Source organism: Cervus elaphus, chromosome 7, assembly GCF_910594005.1.
Source record: "Cervus elaphus chromosome 7, mCerEla1.1, whole genome shotgun sequence".
In the NCBI taxonomy this organism is placed as follows: Eukaryota; Metazoa; Chordata; class Mammalia; order Artiodactyla; family Cervidae; genus Cervus; species Cervus elaphus.
In genome coordinates this window covers 31092638-31102940 of record NC_057821.1, presented here as the reverse complement: position 1 = coordinate 31102940, position 10303 = coordinate 31092638, and the positions used below count along the sequence as shown (strand labels likewise).

General features: G+C 37.9%; 1 pseudogene; it reads right to left on the bottom strand.

Moving 5' to 3' along the window:
* Positions 1-9033: 9033 nt before the first annotated feature.
* On the bottom strand, positions 9034-10303 carry LOC122697388 (annotated as a pseudogene).

Genomic DNA, 10303 nt, shown 5'->3' with positions numbered 1-10303 from the left:
CCTTTCTTAGCACATGGCTCCTGTCAAGACAAAGCATTTAACATTTTAAAAAGTATCTTCCATGCTCAACATCACTCATTATCAGAGAAATGCAAATCAAAACCACAATGAGGTACCATTACACACCAGTCAGGATGGCTGCTATCCAAAAGTCTACAAGCAATAAATGTTGGAGAGGGTGTGGAGAAAAGGGAACCCTCTTACACTGTTGGTGGGAATGCAAACTAGTACAGCCACTATGGAGAGCAGTGTGGAGATTCCTTAAAAAACTGGAAATAGAACTGCCATATGACCCAGCAATCCCACTCCTGGGCATACACACTGAGGAAACCAGATCTGAAAGAGACACGTGTCCCCCAGTGTTCATTGCAGCACTGTTTATAATAGCCAGGACATGGAAGCAACCTAGATGCCCATCAGCAGACGAATGGATAAGAAAGCTGTGGTCCATATACACTATGGAATATTACTCAGCCATTAAAAAGAATTCATTTGAATCAGTTCTAATGAGATGGATGAAGCTGGAGCCCATTATACAGAGTGAAGTAAGCCAGAAAGATAAACACCAATACAGTATACTAACACATATATATGGAATTTAGAAAGATGGTAATGATAACCCTATATGCAAGACAGAAAAAGAGACACAGATGTATAGAACAGACTTTTGGACTCTATGGGAGAAGGTGAGGGTGGGATGATCTGAGAGAATAGCATCTAAACATGTATATTATCAAGTGTGAAACAGATCACCAGCCCAGGTTGGATGCATGAGACAAGTGCTCAGGGCTGGTGCACTGGGAAGACCCAGAGGGATGGAATGGGGAGGGAGGTGGGAGGGGGGTTAAGGATGGGGAACACGTGTAGATCCATGGCTGATTCATGTCAATGTATGACAAAAAACACTACAATATTGTAAAGTAATTAGCCTCCAACTAATAAAAATAAATGAAAAAAAAAAAAGTATCTTCCAAAAGGGGGAAGGCCTAGGGAGGCAGTAAACCTATCATGTTAAAAGACAGGGCCACGGGATTTTATATGCAGCTATCTGGGTAAATGATGTATTCATTGAAATTGACATATATTATACCAATTTGGGGCTTCCCAGGTGGCATAGTGGTAAAGAACCCATCTGCCAATACAGGAGACATAAGAGATCAAGGTTCGCTCCCTGAGTTGGGAAGATCCACTGGAGAAGGAAATGACTAAAATGACTTAGCATGGCATGGCATGGCATGGCATATCAACTTAGTTCTACATTACCAAAAGTAATGATATTGATGTTTAACATAAGAAAAATCAAATAGTAGACCCTGTGTTTCCATCCATCATAGATATAAAAGGTCTTTTTCAGATTGAGCTTAATATGATTTAAAGTACTATAAGAATATACAGTAGAGAAGCAATGCTGCACATAAAGCTTTTGGTAGAATTGCTTCTCTACTCTTTTAACATATTTGTGAATGTTACCTTGGTCTTGGTATGGTAGGAAAACAAATAAATAGACAGAGTCTGAAAATATGACCATTCAATTATAATAATTACAATGCTTAACTCATGCCCTCATGATAACTAAAATTACTACACCAATTTAATAAGAACTCCAAAATTTCATTGACGTTACCAACACTTACTCTTCTTTCTATTGATTTCATTTTCACCAAGTACCAATAACCAGAGTGCATGGACTTCCTAAAGGAGGTAGGATTATTCGCTTCCAACATTCTAATCAAGATAAACATTTTTAAAGCTATCCAATTGTGTAATCTGTGCATAAATTATAATGCTCTACATTGCTCCCTATGATAAATAATTAAATGCATAGAGATAAAGACAGATACATTGTCAGTGCAATGACAGGTCAAAGATAGAATATAAAACTAAAACTAATACAAAGAATGGCATAAAGAAAAGGATATTGTGGTATTATAAAAATCTAAGCACCTCCATCTATGATAGGTTAATTTATGTTTGCAATCTTGAAGCATCAGTCACACTAAACCTAGCTCAGTGCCATTCCTAAGGTTAGCTGATTATCATTTTCATCCAACTATTTAGTATTTGCATAAGCATGAAGTGAAGTGAAAGTCACTCAGTTGTGTCCGACTCTTTGCGACCCCATGGACCATACAGTCCATGGAATTCTCCAGGCCAGAATACTGGAGTGGGTAGCTTTTCCCTCCTCCAGGGGATCTTCCCACCCCAGGGGTTGAACCCAGGTCTCCTGCATTGCAGGCAGATTCTTTACCAGCTGAGCCACAATGGAAGTCCTTGCATAAGCATGGTTATACACTACCCCAAGTGGCATTAGAAAATAAAGAATTCAAAAAATAAATAAATAAATAAAAATTTTTAAAAAAGAAAAAAAAGAATTCAGTTCTATCATGTTCAAATTGTTAGACATAAAGTAAATTTTTAATTCTTCCAAAATTTTAAAAATTTGAATCAGGTTTGAGTGTAGAACCTATTGATGTGTTAAATAAATTGGTACAAAATTAGCAGTAAATAAATGTTAATAAAATCCAAATAAGGGAAAAGTAAAGGGCAAACAAAAGAAGAGTCAGTGCTAGAGAGGCCACTGGGAAATATTCCTCCATCACTACCATAAATATCTTCCTTGTCCCATAATTTAGTTGCAAGGAAAGCAAACAACCAAAATATAAGGTTTGAAATATAAAAGTACACAAAACAGAAATTTAATACTTCATATATAAGAAGGATTGAACTAATTTAACTTCACACTCAATCACCTGACAACAGTATGGAAGAATACAGGCAGATCTTGCAAAAGCAATCTTTAATTAGTAAAAAAATTTTCACATTTAAAGTTTGAAAAATAAAGCATCCAAAGGTTGAATGCTGGACAGATATGCTACCTACATATCAAATAACAATATTCATAATAGCTGGTATTACTAAGTGTTTTATGTTCTAAAACCTTTACAAGCATAATCCTGACTCCAAAAAATTGAAATTTACCACTTCCCTTTTACATATGAAGAAATAGGTTAAAGTAGTTAACTAACTTAACCAAGATCATAAAATTCCTATTTTAATAGAAACCCAAGTCCTTTTAATATCAAAGTTTGTGCTTTTAAATAGCTATTACTGTATCATCAAGCAAATGAATATATTAAAATTCAAAGGCAGTACATGTGGTATAGTTCAGTTCAGTTCAGTCGCTCAGTTGTGTCCAACTCTTTGTGACCCCATGAACCGCAGCATGCCAGGCCTCCCTGTCCGTCACCAACTCCCAGAGTCCACCCAAACCCATGTCCATTGTGTCAGTGATGCCATCCAACCATCTCATCCTCTGTCATCCCCTTCTCCTCCTGCCCTCAATCTTTCCCAGCATCAGGGTCTTTTCAAATGAGTCAGCTCTTCACATCAGGTGGCCAAAGTATTGGAGTTTCAACTACAGCATCAGTCCTTCCAATGAACACCCAGGACTGATCTCCTTTAGGATGGACTGGTTGGAACACCTTGCAGTCCAAGGGACTCTCGAGTCTTCTCCAACCTCACAGTTCAAAAGTATCAATTCTTCTGCACTCAGCTTTCTTTATAGTCCAACTCTCACATCGATACATGACCATTGGAAAAATGATAGCCTTGAATAGAAGGACCTTTGTTAGCAAAGTAATGTCTCTGCTTTTTAATATGCTGTCTAGGTTGGTCATAACTTTCCTTCCAAGGAGTAAGCGTCTTCTAATTTCATGGCTGCAATCACCATCTGCAGTGATTTTAGAGCCCAGAAAAATAAAGTCAGCCACTGTTTCCACTGTTTCCCCATCTACATGGGGTATAGAGGATGTAGTATTTTATACTTTCTTTGACTTTTATAATGATGTGATCAATGGTATCCACAAAAAAATCTGAGTCCAAAAATTTCATAATAAAATTAATCATAAAAGTATGAGGAAAAAGTACCATATACAGTGTACATGTACAATGACATTCTACATCCCCCTGATTCACACCTGCTCAGAAGAGCAAATTTAAAAAATCATGGTTCAGTCTCATGAACACAGATACAAATATAATATAGTCATCTGAAATGTACTGCTGGCAAATTATTTTTAATGTACCTAATAAAGAAGTACTTAGCAGACTAAAGGAGGGAAAAAATAAAATGCTAACTCATCCAGGGAAAACACTAATATAATAACACAGTATAATAAAATAATTTATTTGAACATTATCATATCAATAAGGATCAAGAAGGCAACTGACAAAAGGTAAAACCTTCCAATTTTCATAGCAGCATTATATTCAATTGCCAAGATATAGAAGCAACCTATGGAAGTAAGCATCAATAGATGAATGGATAAAGAAGATGTGGTGTATATTTATACAGATAGATAGGTACAATGGGATATTACTCAGCCATGAAAAAGATGAAATTTTGCCATTTACAACATGGACAAACCTGGAGAATATTATGCTTAGGAAAGTCAGACAAAGAAAGACAAATACTGTATGTTTTTACTTATATGTGAAATCTAAAAGCTAAAACAAACAAATGAATATAACAAAACAAAACACTCAAAGATACAAAGAACAAACTCGTGATTACCACTGGGGAAAGGGAGAGGGGAAAGGGCAAGATAGGGGCAGTGGATTAAGAGGTTAAAAACTACTAGGTACGAAATAAACAAGATGCAAGCATGTAATGTACAGCATAGGGAACACAGCCAATATTTTATTTAATTTTTTTAATTAATTGATTTATTTATTTTTTCAGTGGGTTTTGTCATATATTGACACGAACCAGCAATAGATTTACACGTATTCCCCATCCCGATCCCCCCTCCCACCTCCCTCTCCACCCGATTCCTCTGGGTCTTCCCAGTGCACCGGGCTCAAGCACTTGTCTCATGCATCCCACCTGGGCTGATGACCTGTTTCACCATAGATAATATACATGCTGTTCTTTCAAAACATCCCAGCCTCATCTTCTCCCACAGAGTTCAAAAGTCTGTTCTGTACTTCTGTGTCTCTTTTTCTGTTTTGCATATAGGGTTGTCATTACCATCTTTCTAAATTCCATATATATGTGTTAGTATGCTGTAATGTTCTTTATCTTTCTGGCTTACTTCACTCTGTATAATGGGCTCCAGTTTCATCCATCTCATTAGAACTGGTTCAAATGAATTCTTTTTAACGGCTGAGTAATATTCCATGGTGTATATGTACCACAGCTTCCTTATCCATTCATCTGCTGATGGGCATTTAGGCTGCTTCCATGTCCTGGCTATTATAAACAGTGCTGCGATGAACATTGGGGTGCACGTGTCTCTTTCAGATCTGGTTTCCTCAGTGTGTATGCCCAGAAGTGGGATTGCTGGGTCATATGGCAGTTCTATTTCCGGTTTTTTAAGAAATCTCCACACTGTTCTCCATAGCGGCTGTACTAGTTTGCATTCCCACCAACAGTGTAAGAGGGTTCCCTTTTCTCCACACCCTCTCCAGCATTTATTGCTTGTAGACTTTTGGATAGCAGCCATCCTGACTGGCGTGTAATGGTACCTCATTGTGGTTTTGATTTGCATTTCTCTGATAATGAGTGATGTTGAGCATCTTTTCATGTGTTTGTTAGCCATCTGTATATCTTCTTTGGAGAAATGTCTGTTTAGTTCTTTGGCCCATTTTTTGATTGGGTCATTTATTTTTCTGGAATTGAGCTTCAGGAGTTGCTTGTATATTTTTGAGATTAATCCTTTGTCTGTTTCTTCATTTGCTATTATTTTTCCCAATCTGAGGGCTGTCTTTTCACCTTACTTATAGTTTCCTTTGTTGTGCAAAAGCTTTTAAGTTTGATTAGGTCCCATTTGTTTATTTTTGCTTTTATTTCCAATATTCTGGGAGGTGGGTCATAGAGGATCTTGCTGTGGTTTATGTCGGAGAGTGTTTTGCCTATGTTCTCCTCTAGGAGTTTTATAGTTTCTGGTCTTACATTTAGATCTTTAATACATTTTGAGTTTATTTTTGTGTATGGTGTTAGAATGTGTTCTAGTTTCATTCTTTTACAAGTGGTTGACCAGCTTTCCCAGTGGAGCACCCGAGGGGAGCTGCGCGTGGCGCGCTCCATGTGGAGCGGCCGGGATCCTGAGCAGCACAGCCAATATTTTAAAATAACTTTATGTGGAGTATAATCTATGAAAATATAAAATCACTATGCTATATACCTGAAGTGCATATACAAGTCAAGTACTCTTCTATTAAACAGAAAAAGAGACACAGAAGTACAGAACAGACTTTTGAACTCTGTGGGAGAAGGTGAGGGTGGGATGTTTTGAAAGAACAGCATGTATACTATCTATGGTGAAACAGATCACCAGCCCAGGTGGGATGCATGAGACAAGTGCTCGGGCCTGGTGCACTGGGAAGACCCAGAGGGATCGGGTAGAGAGGGAGGTGGGAGGGGGGATCGGGATGGGGAATACGTGTAAATCTGTGGCTGATTCATATCAATGTATGACAAAACCCACTGAAAAAATAAATAAATAAATAAAGGAAAAAAAAAAAGAGAGAGATGTGTCTCCATATCATAGAACTAGTAAATAAAGGAACCAAGACTTGGACCCAAGTTTTCTGGGACAAATTCCTACCATCTTTCCACTATTCCAGAACAAATTGAAGCTTGGTTGAGCCATCTGCCAGTCGTGTGACATTGGACAAGGTACTTAACCTCTCTGAGGCTCAATTACCTCAGATTTAAAAGGAAGACATGGGCTTCCCTGGTGGCTCAGTGGTGATGAATCCGCCTACAATGCAGGAGACTTGGGTTCAATCCCTGGGTCAGGAAAATCCCCTGGAGGAAGAAAATGGCAATCCACTACAGTATTCTTGCCTGAAAAATCTCACAGAGAGAGGAGCCTGGCGGGCTCCAGTTCATAGGGTCACAGAGAGGTGGACAAACTGAGTGACTAAACAACAACCAAGAGAAGGCATGTCATCAAGACCAGGACCATTAAGAAGATGATAAAATGATGCGTGTAAAGGTTTTGAAGGTAACAGCCACTCAAAAAATGATTGCTGGAATTATTATACCACATCACTTCAATGTGTTAGTGCCTCATTTTTGTATCATGATTAATGATATTTATACATTATGCTAAATTTTTCTTAAATTCAAACTTTTTTATTTTTACTAGTTATTATATCATATGGTTCAAATTGCAAATGCACAAATCTTCCAGCTTTACTGAGATAGAACTGATGTATAATATTGTGTAAGTCAAAGATATATAATAAAATTATTTAATACAAAAAAAAAAAGAAAAAAAATCCTTGGGGAAATAAAGTTACATAACCACTTACTGCTTTATAGAATAAACAAAAAAGAATGCTGAATGGCTACCTACCTGACAGATAAAAATGAATGAGTTTAGATTGAAATATAAAGTGTCAGGCAAAGGAGACACCAACTAAAATAGAATAAAGAATATAATGGTCTCTTTATGTTAAAATTGAATCCACATAGAGAGCACACTGAGACATAATTAGGATACTAATGTATACTAAGATACTACATATCTTAATAATGTATACTAATGTATACTAATATACATACTATATATACACTATAATGTATACTATAATGTATACTGATGTATACTATACTAAGATACTAATTCTCTTTTTTTACATTCAGGAAAATTATTATCCTTTAGTAACACTGGATATGGGAAATCTCTTGTGCTAGAAGCATTAACCCATTAATTCTCTAATATATTCTGCTGTTCTGGGTCACTTTGTTCCTTTTGTACTTTCCTATTCAACATCCATTTGTCTTAAAGCTATTCACACCACCACAAAAGGCAGTCTTCTAAGAGAAGAAATATGTTTTGGTTAAAGTTAATTAGAAATTCTCATTTCTTTCCTACATACTGAAAGAATTGTGTAATTTCACTGGGAATTGTCATCTATGTTAACACAAGCATCAGTTGACTTAATGCAGTAAGAAATCTTGATCTATATTAGACAAACTATGTAAATAATAATAACTGAAAATATTAAACACATTCACCCAACTACAGGAACAAAAAATGGTGTCTGTGGTAACCATCATTATGTGACATGATATAAGAAAGTCTTGTCATAAAAATTATACAAAAGTTATTACTTGGATACAAAAAAAGAAATAATTGAAAAACAGCAAATTTATGTAGAAAAATTTAAATCGGTAAAATTAAAATGAATAGATTCCATAAGACAAAGATGACATTCTGTGTAACAATTATTTTAAAAATGGAAAATGATATCTCATAGGAACACAATTTTACTATTCTAATCAAGAGAATAGGCATCAAATGAAAGAAGTTAAATGCTTAATATTGACACACATCAGGTGATAGAGATAATAGTTTGCAATTATAATAATTGTACAATACTGACAAATAATATAACTAAAATTTGAGTGGAAGAATAAGTATTTCAATAAAACTGGATACTCAGTAGGTAAACCACACATTTTAAAGACAGGAGATTTCAAGATAATAATTTTTTTTTTTTTTTTTTTTTTTTTTTTTTAGTGGAGTGCAGTTTATTACACTGGCGGGCCCAAGGCAGAGTCTCCTCTTAGCCAAGGGCCCCGACCAGCATTTGTGAAAATCTTTTATACCTCATGTGTACCTGTCCAAACCCACCAGCCCAAATCCCTTGAGACTTACAAAGGACCGGTAAATACAATCACAATAACCCCATCATTCAGATGTTATGTGTTCAAACAGTTAATAATCAATAAGCCTGTGGTTATATTCCAACCAGTTAATAACCGATAAGCCTGTGGTTACATTCTGATAGATACTGTCCGGAGGCAGGGGTGATTAGTGTCTGTTTTCTCTTAACCTGGATGTGATCTTCAAGATTCCCCTGCCCAGAGGGGGTCTTATCCTTCCATTGTCATTCCCACAGGTGCTAAGCAGAGTTCAGAGTCCACTGGAGAGGCGGCCTAGCACGATCAGCATAGACAGGCCTGAGATGGAGTCCAGGCCCTATGAATTCCTTCTTCATTCCCCCCTCTTGATGCTCTTAGTTTCCATAACGAGCATCATTTGAGATATATTGTACCTTAGCCCTCCTGCTACCCACATGAGGGAATGCTATCAACTTCTGGGTTACAAAATTCACAAGGCATTGTAGGAAGCAGGGCCCACAAAGCAGTATGATCAAGATTACTATAACAATAGTTCATTAGACGTGGCTTTCACTTGATTTTGCATATCCTCCAAGGCAGTAGATACATTTTCAGACAGGTCAGGGATGTACACACAACATTCGCGCAAGTCCCTCCTTGGGCTGCTGTGAGTATGTCTAATGCCATCCTATTTTGAATTACTGCCTTCCTCATCTGAATCTGTTCGTTCAAAGCTTGAATGGCTTTAGTACTGTCTAAGAGGGCCTGTTTAGTGAAATTAGTTAAGGCCTCTACCTTAACCATGATATCCATTGTCCCTACAGAGGGTACAAACAAGGCAGCAAGATAGTCATACCATTGGAACACGGATCGTGTCCATCTTGCATGCAGATAAGGAAGGATTGCTGGAGGCTGGTGTAGGCTAGGCTTAATACTGCCATAGGCAAAAGCAAATCCTAATGTGCAACGCCCCACCCAGCCGACTGGTAACCATGGCCATAAGTTAAGCCCACAGAGCCACTGGGTCTCATTGGGGGCTACCCAGAGGATTCCAGGCCAGTCGGAACCGGGCCACTGAGCAGATTGATTGGGGTGATAGGTAACTTCCAAGATTTGTTTACATTGTTCAGGGCACAAATAACAATACTTTTGGGTCTAGGGGACGGTCTCCAAATCCAACTTCCTGTTCTTTTTGTTCCCAGCAAATAGTAGCAGGGGCAATCAACTGTCCTTTCTCAGGAGTCATCCAGAAATATTCATCCCAGACCTGGTAGTATTGCTCAAGGTACCGGGAGGCCTGTCCCCCTTTTGTAAGGGAGCCCTTTTCGTCTTTAAGTTTCATATATGAGGTATAAGCCTTTGTTATCTCCATAAGGCTGGTGTTCGTGTTAAATGTAACCCTATGTCCCTGGCCCCTTGATGGCTTCTTCTTACACCAGGAGAGCAAAGAAAGGTTATGGTTGGTGAGAGAGAGGAACGGAGTGGCGATACCCACCAGCGGAGTCTGTCCATTACTGACAGGGGCATAGCCCCACATACCCAACAGTTGGAGGAGTTGTGGAATTTCGCCCACGAGATGAAGACGTTGTCCTGTGCAGGAGCAGTGGTCAGGTTCAGAACTGCATTGGTGAGGCCGAGCAGCAGGAGTCGTTTACCCAGCTCCAT